Source organism: Solea senegalensis, unplaced genomic scaffold, assembly GCF_019176455.1.
Source record: "Solea senegalensis isolate Sse05_10M unplaced genomic scaffold, IFAPA_SoseM_1 scf7180000013752, whole genome shotgun sequence".
Lineage (NCBI taxonomy): Eukaryota > Metazoa > Chordata > Actinopteri > Pleuronectiformes > Soleidae > Solea > Solea senegalensis.
The window spans coordinates 35,001-43,148 of NW_025320885.1; the positions used below are offsets into that span (position 1 = coordinate 35,001).

The 8,148-nt window shown below is 44.1% G+C and overlaps 1 non-coding gene across 1 annotated transcript; it reads right to left on the bottom strand.

The window, feature by feature from the left end:
* Window positions 1–4,193: 4,193 nt before the first annotated feature.
* On the bottom strand, window positions 4,194–4,265 carry trnac-gca. Its single transcript has one exon. It is a non-coding gene; the product is annotated as a tRNA-Cys (tRNA).
* Window positions 4,266–8,148: the final 3,883 nt, after the last annotated feature.

The window sequence follows — 8,148 nt, forward strand, 5'->3', positions numbered from 1 at the left end:
GGAAAAACCAGCCTTGCAAGATCAGGGCCTTTGCGACCTCAGAAGTCCTCAGAATCAGGAGGTCTCACACACACACACACACCAAAAAGGCAGGGATAGTGTTATTTTGGACGTTCAACGCGGCAGAGCTGAAGAAAAAGAAGCAGAGAAAACCTTGTCGGAGGAAGCGATGAAGAGGAAACGACTGCCTTTTCTGAATGACGACATTGGAAGCGACCAAACTTGCAAAGGGGCTGAAAACCTGACCTGTCCCTGTGATCCTCTATGATCCTCTGTACCAAGTTACCACGCACTGTCTCACTAAGACAGATGAACTGACTGAAGGTCACACAAAGCAACAGAAACAAACGCGCTGACCTCAGGATTCGGCTGAACTTTTAAGGAGCGCCGAGTGCCTCGCACTCCTCACTCCTGTGGACGCCTTTCAACAGCCCCGCTCTCGGCTGCACACACACACACACACACAGGCGAAGACAAGATGATAAAACGGATGAAAGTGTACGGTTCGACTGCCGAGATGAATGCCATTGTTTTGATGGCAGCTCATAAATACAGCATCCAGACAGGCTATTACTGCCGAGCGCGTTAGAGTCAGTTAGTGCTCTGTACAAGGAGGGTGATAAATGAGAAGGTAAAAGTGCAATCACTCTCCCTGCTTATCTTTATCCCTCTCTATTAATATCTCTGTCTTTCTTTTGCTTTTTGCTCCCCCTCCGTCGGCTCTATTAGAGACACATTGATCACCAGACACTGGCATATCACCTGAGTAATGGCTAAGGGTGTCTGGGCTTTAAAACAACTTCAGTGCAGCGCCAAGAGCTTTATCACGGCGACCCGGCAAATGGCTGCCCACATAATAAAGTAAGCCTCTGTGTGTGTGTGTGTGTGTGTGTGTGTATGCAGGGGGCTCGTCCATTAAGAGGGGACATCAAACACAAGAATCACAGACCACCAGCTCAGCCACAAGAAGCAGCAGCTCCACTTTCAGTCATTAATAATGTTTTCACCATGTGTGTGTGTGTGTGTGTGTGTCCAAATGCTGTAGCTTTAAAGGAATAGCTGGTGCTGCTAAATGGAGTTGTGTTTACTGTGTTTATAAGATGAGTCCATTCAAAATCCTCTCCTTCAGTGTTTAGTGTCATGAGTGGAAAGAGTTTGAGTGTTGTTTTAGCTGAACGTTTACTTAGTTACTTAGTTACTGCGATGGTAAGTTAATGTATTGTTATTTTATTCTTTTTACGTGACGTTCTTGTTAAATGTCCTGTTGTGGGGAGATAGCAGGCCGTCTCCACTGCCCCCTACTGTCCGTTAACAGAAGACCGGCTTTGCGAGATCGGGGGCCAACTGACCTGCAGAATCACGAGGTCACACCAAGACTCGGGTTTTGCAAGAAGCAGCAAAACCCTCGCCAGGTACCGGCTGTAAGATCGAGGCAGAAAAAGAAGCAGAAACAGAGAAAACCGTTGTCGTAGGACGTGAGGAAGAGGAAACCACTGTGTGACCCACTGTGTTGGAGTCTGCACATATTTTACATCATGTGTACACATGATCCTTAAGCTGGGCGTGTTTGGACTTTGGTAAACTGGGCCCTGGTAGAAGAATTTGCCAGTCTCTTGTTTTCAGTTGACAGGGAGTGGCTCAGCGGAAGCATGCTGTGCCCATAACCCAGAGGTTGATGGATAGAAACCATCCTCTGTTAAGGCTGTGGGATTTTTTTTTGCCTAATCTGTGAGAATTACAAGGTAGAAAAGAGAAAAGTTGGACTGGTTTCAGCAAGGACATGGCTCCACACCTTGTGTCTGCTGGCTCCATTAAAAGATGCACATGGCCAAGGGAGGGAGGGAGGGAGGGAGGGAGGAGAGAGAACCTGTGGTGAGTTTTTACAAAAGTGAGGATAAAGAGGTAGACGATGGATGGATGGATGTTGCGGTTTTTGTCGTATTCCAAAACTGTAAAAAGGGTGAAAAAGCCACCGGACTTACAAAGTTGTGGTAGCTTAGCATAGAGCAAAGTCAATCTCTTGGCTGCTGATGATGTACAGTACACACGGGTATCATTCTCCTTATTCAACTTTCAGGAAAACAGGGAAATAAAGCGATTTTTTAAAAAAGTTTTGATGGAAAATCTGAAATAATTGACCCCAAATTCAGCCCTAGTAACATCCCTGGTGATCAGTTCCCTTTGAAAATATTTAATTCGGCGTTGAATCACAATCACAAACCACCATCTTGACCTGATAAAAAAACTGACAATTAACAGGATCTGATTCAATTCCTCGTCATGCTGTTATCCCCTCACAGAAGCCCGATTAGAACCCAAGAGGAAAGGATATGGAGCAGCCAAAACAAAAAGTGAACATAATAAAGCAGGGAGGGGGGAAAAAAGAAAAAAGAAAAAGGATAGAGATCCTACATTTCCAAAAACCCCGCCGCTGTTTTGTGTCCGCTGTGTTTCCCCCCCCCCCTGGTTTATTTTTCTTAAAGCTGAGGGCAGTCCGTGTGAGAGGGCAGAGGGAAGCTGGTTGTGAAACTCTATCGCAGGGGGAGAGAGGGAGTGAGAGTGTGCCACGTTTGTGTGAGTGTGTGTGCACGTAATCCTGAGTGCGTGGCACTTTTTGCCTTTGTGTGTGTTCATTGTGATGTGGTGGAGGGAAACAGAGGAGGAGGATGAGTGGGGAGGGGAGGGGAGGGGGGTGGAGGCTGCCGAGGTGAAATTAAAAAAAATGGGATCAAGGAGAGTGAAAAGAGATGTTGGGGAGAAGAGAGAGAGGTATTGCCATAACAACTGTTTAGGGTTTGGATTATTTTCCTCGCCATAATGGGCTAGTTAGAAGCATAATGAAACCAGTCTGGCTTTCCTGGCTCTCACACCCTGGGTCATGTACACACACACACACACACACACACTGAGAGAGGGATGGTGGGAGGGAGAGAGAGAGCTGACAGAGTAACACATGTTTTGCTTTAGTACTTGTTTATGTTCATCCAACAGTGGGAGAGCAGAGCCATGGTTAACTATCAATTAAAATGATGATCATAAAACAGGCACTTGTAAATAAACACGGCCAAGTCAGCGCGGAGGCAGAAACAGACGGAAAGAACACATTTGATTGCACAAAGTTATCGGACTGCTCCTAATGGACTACGTGTTGTTTTAATGATAAAAATAAATAAATCACTCAAAGATATTAAAGTCTGGTTAAAAATTGCATGTTTAAAAAATACAGGTATGAGACAGCGCGTCATTGCAAAACACTTTTCAGGTTTCAGGGTTTTTTTTCTTCTTCTGGTGAGAACTTGAGTAAAATACAAGTGCTTTTGCTGGTTCTAAAACAGGGGTGTCAAACTCATTTTTGTTCAGGGGCCACATACAGCACAATGTGATCTCAAGGGGGCCGGACCAGTAAAAATAGCAAAATAATAGAATTATAACCTATGAACAACAAGAACTCCTTTGTTTTACATTTAATGAAGGATAATTTTACAAAACATGACATTTCTTGAGAAATATAAGTGCAATTTAAACAATATCATGCCTAAATTTACTATTTACACAGCACACTGGATCTATAAAGGCACAAACATTTAGTCACGGGTATCTGGAGCATTTGACATTACGTCAAATGACATTACATTAGATTAGTGTGAAATTTTAACAAATTCATCCTGTGGGCCAGATTGGACCCTCTGGCGGGCTGGTTCTGGCCCCGGGCCGTATGTTTGACACCCCTGTTCTAAAAGCTTCGAGCAGCTCTCTCCCACCTCTCGTTCAGCTTGCTTGTGGACGTCGTAGTCATGCAGGTATCTCAAGTTCTCGCCGCTCTCCTGACGAGGACGCTCAAAGTTGACATTTAGGCGATAAATAAATACAGAGCAAAACACAGGAGCGCTGCAGACACGTTGAATGCTTTTTCTGTTGTTCAAAGAAGTGGTCGCCATTGGTTTAAGGGGACACACAGTGGTACATGTGGCTAGCACTGTTACCTCACAGCAAGAAGGTTGCTGGTTTGTCTCCTGGGTCAGGCCACTTTACATTTACATTTAAGCACTTAGCTTAAGCTTTTATCCAAAGTAACTTAGATACTTTATTTGTATCTAAATAAAGTAGATACTTTATTGTAATTATCTTTTACAATACGTCTGAATTATCTGCTACGTAGATAATTCCGATTAAATCTATGGTTTTAAAGAGAGAGGGGGCACCCAGATTTGAACTGGGGACCTCTTGATCTGCAGTCAAATGCTCTACCGCTGAGCTATACCCCCCACACTTTGTGAAAGTGACACAATCACCCAAACTAGTGACTTTGTTGTAACTGAATCATTAGAATCAGTTGATTAAAAAGATTCGTTCACAGAATGGCTCGGTACTTCCTGCATGACCGCGACACAGACTCCGTCTGACACACTCGCTGTTGAGATTTCTTTGCTAGTTTTTGGAGATTAATGCATGTTTTCAGGATTGTTAAGTCTTTTTAACTGATCTACGTAGGATGTCGTGCCCATGAGCAGGTACTAAAAACAGCACCAGACACCAGGTACGGTTCCTAATGGAAAAGCAACAAAAACAAGCATAGCTGAGTCGTGCCAGAACTGTGTGGTGGAAACGTGGCATAAATCGCCCGTAGGTGTGAGTGAATGCGTGTAGCTGTCTGCTCTTTACGACCCTCATGTGGAGGACAAAGTTGTAGACATCAGATTTGTCTGAAACCCTGAAACCTTTGGAGTTTCCCCCTCCATGGATACTGCAGGTGAATAATGAGGAAAATTTCATTTTCGGGTGAACTATGCCTTTAAAGTTATGGAAAGAATGCATTTATTCCTTTCCCTTGTTATTATGTAGATTGTGGACTTTGTCCCACCAGAAACCGGCGAGTTTTTCTGGGTTACTGCTTTCAGTAAGAACACTTATAAAACTGTGTGTGTTAATGGGCCTTTACACCAGCATATGTTACACATGGAGAGTAATAAGTCTCTCTGTGTGTGTTAAGAAAGTTTTAGAGGTGTATGTGTGTGTGTGCGCGTTAACGTCTCCTCTGTGTGTGAATAATGAGCTCCCATGGGTCCACCGCTCCTTCCATGCCTCCATCATTCTCTCGCTCTGCCCTCTCTTTACCTAAACTTGGCCCTATTAACCCCTCACCCCACACCCACATATGCCCCCTCATGTTTATTTGAGTAGGAGATGATGGGGGGGTGGGGGTGGGGGGGTAAGTTGACAGCCTGTACACATGTTTATATATACATAGGTTGGCCGGATGATTTGAGACAGAGGAAATGGGGGGAGTTTGAGAGAGTTTGGGCACTATGTTGTGCAGGAAAATGGACGTGAGAAAACAGCTTTGACGTCGGGTCACCGGCTTCACACCTCGCATTGACCCGCTGGCCATGATTCTGAGGTTGACTTCAAGCTCAGAGGTCACACCGAACAGTAGGCTGATGAGGTCGGCTGCTCATCTCCTCTAGTCCGCCGCAAACCTTAATGGAGTCATGGGTCAGGAGCTGGCCTTTACTGGTGACAGCGCGGGTCAGTGTGGGTGTCGCCCACCTGAGGCTTTGTCCAAACTATGTTGTGAGAAAACACAATGACTGCACACATCCATCCTCCCTCAAAAGTTTTTTTTCCTCCAGTGTAAATACGAAAACTAAATACTAATAACTGTTTGTATGAGGAATTACACTCAATAGCCACTTCATTAGGTACACCTGTGGTGGTTTGACTGCATGGCTCAGGCGTGGTCAAGACAACCTGCTGGCGATTTAAGTGGCACAAGGATTTCCACACACACACACACGCCTCCATCTCCTAACCCCTAACCAGACTGGTTCCAGAAAGGCAACAGTAATTCACAACACTTACTCAAATAACCACTCATTACAGCCAAGGTATGTGGAAGACATATCTGAATTCACAACATGACAAACTTTGAAGCAGACACTCCTGACACTTCATCAGTTGTCCTCATAAGTTTATGGATAGTTAAGGAAATGCTGCTGTTGAAGATCATGTATCACACGCGTTTAACTAATATGCCTGAGCCTTTATCTTCACACATAACACCAACACATGAATTAAACAGACAAAATAATAATATGGTAACAGCGAGTTTCAGATTTCCTTGTTTGACATTGAAAGAAAAAAAATCACATGAAGACAAAATGACATGCTATGCACCCAAACATAATTATTTCATCAACAGTGAATGTTTCAACACCTTTATTTCAGGGTAGCAAAGGTGAGTGTCTGTTCATTCCGTGGTATCTGAGCTTATCTGTGACTCTGAATAACAAACTAAAAGTCAAATATTTGCTATTTGGTCTTGGATCATGCGCCGTGAGGGAGTCAGGGTAAGAATGTAGCTAAAATCTAACCTGTCTGAGTAAACCTGGATTATTATGGCACTGTTGAAGGCCACGGTGGTTTTAGTTATTGCGGTATCATATCAGGGCGTTTAGGACAGTATCACTGTTGTCAAACGCTCAGTCCAGGAAATTCTTTGGCTAGCTGCCTTGTTGCTATTGGCCGTATAAAAAGCTGACTTCTGATTTGCTTGACTTCTCACTCTCCTGATTGTGGGTGATCGGATTACCAGTGGACACCTCTACGTTCCATACTTGGAGCTGGATCGAGGACCACAGACTGTATATTTCCATGTTGTTGCAATTGCTAATTTCAGGTCTTCTTCTAAAATGTGTGCATTTTGGTCCTGTTAGATGAAAATACACAGATTATGGCATTTATGAGTAGTTGCAAAACCTCAATGTGGCGCTGACAAAGAAGAATTTTCACATCGCACCGCACCATTTGCATCTACTGCACGGCAGGATAAGCATGTTTTGGCATAAGTGGACAGAAATAACGGGCATTTCTACCGGGAACTGTTGCACCTTCTCTCCTGACTGGTTAAAAATGTGATTTATTCTTCGAGAACAGGCATGAAATACAAATGTTTTTGGATGGAGTTCAGGGGAAGTGAGATCAGATAAAAGGGAGACCCATCCAGGATGCATTCTAATGCCAGGTGTGAACTGTCAGATTTAGTGCTGTATTTCTGCGGTTGTGTGTTTATCTGACCTGTCAGCCCTCAGCGAGCCTGATCTCTGCTCAGCTGTCTCATGGTGATGCCATCACAGCCTTGCTGTGGGATTTGTGGCAAAAACTTGCGCAGACATGGAAGGGAAATCTCCAAGTCTGCATCTCACTCTTTTGAAGAGCAAAGCTCCCAACGGATTAGTGTGTGAAAGGCCAAATCTATTCTGGAGGTGACAATCCTTTTGAAAACTAGTTGTTGCCCTTTGTGCCACCTGCCCCCATAAATACTGACACTGATTGCACCGAAAGTAAAAAGAAAAAGAGACGTGGAGGTGAAAAGAAATACAAAATAAAAGAGAGGGAAGACATAATGAACAGAGACGGGAAAACTGGATGAGTTGTAGAGACACAGAGAGCCAGACAGGCTGACAGACACATGGCAAAGTTAAGACGGGGACATGTCGGCAAGAAATAGGAGGCGGCAGATGGAGGTGAAAGGCAGACGGAGAAACTCACAGGTCTTTTCAAGTGTTGCCCTGCGTTGGTCAAGTCTCTGAGCTGCTGCCAGCTTGAATTCTCAGTGCCACTCCAGCACAGTGAGCCTTTGTAAAGCTGGTTCTCAGTGGAGCTCAAGGCCAATCCAGCTGGTCCACACCCTGCCAGCTTTTCCCACGTTGGGCATGGACATTCAGGCACGGTGGGGCACAGTGGATCCTGGGTAATTTTGAGTATGTTTCCGTGTCTAATTCTCCAAAATAGCAACAGAAATGTCACTGATACCATTTAAAGAGCTCAGTGCTCCAGGATTTTAATGGCAAACAGAGCCCCCTGTTTTTAAAATAGAGGTTTTTGTTTTATTGCATTCATTGTGGTCACTGCTCTACAGGGAGCTTTTAAATACGGCAGAAACAATACTTATTCTGTACCACATCGAATGGTGCTACACATAAAGACTGACACACTGAGTGCAGAAAGCCTCTTGTTTACCATGTAAATATTTAAACACTAATAGAAAAGTAAAAGAAATGCTTCATTACTGTGATTACATAGCATATACTGTACAGAGCAGTTGTCTTTTTATTTTCTATTAAAAGCAACTGCTGCATTTCATATTTT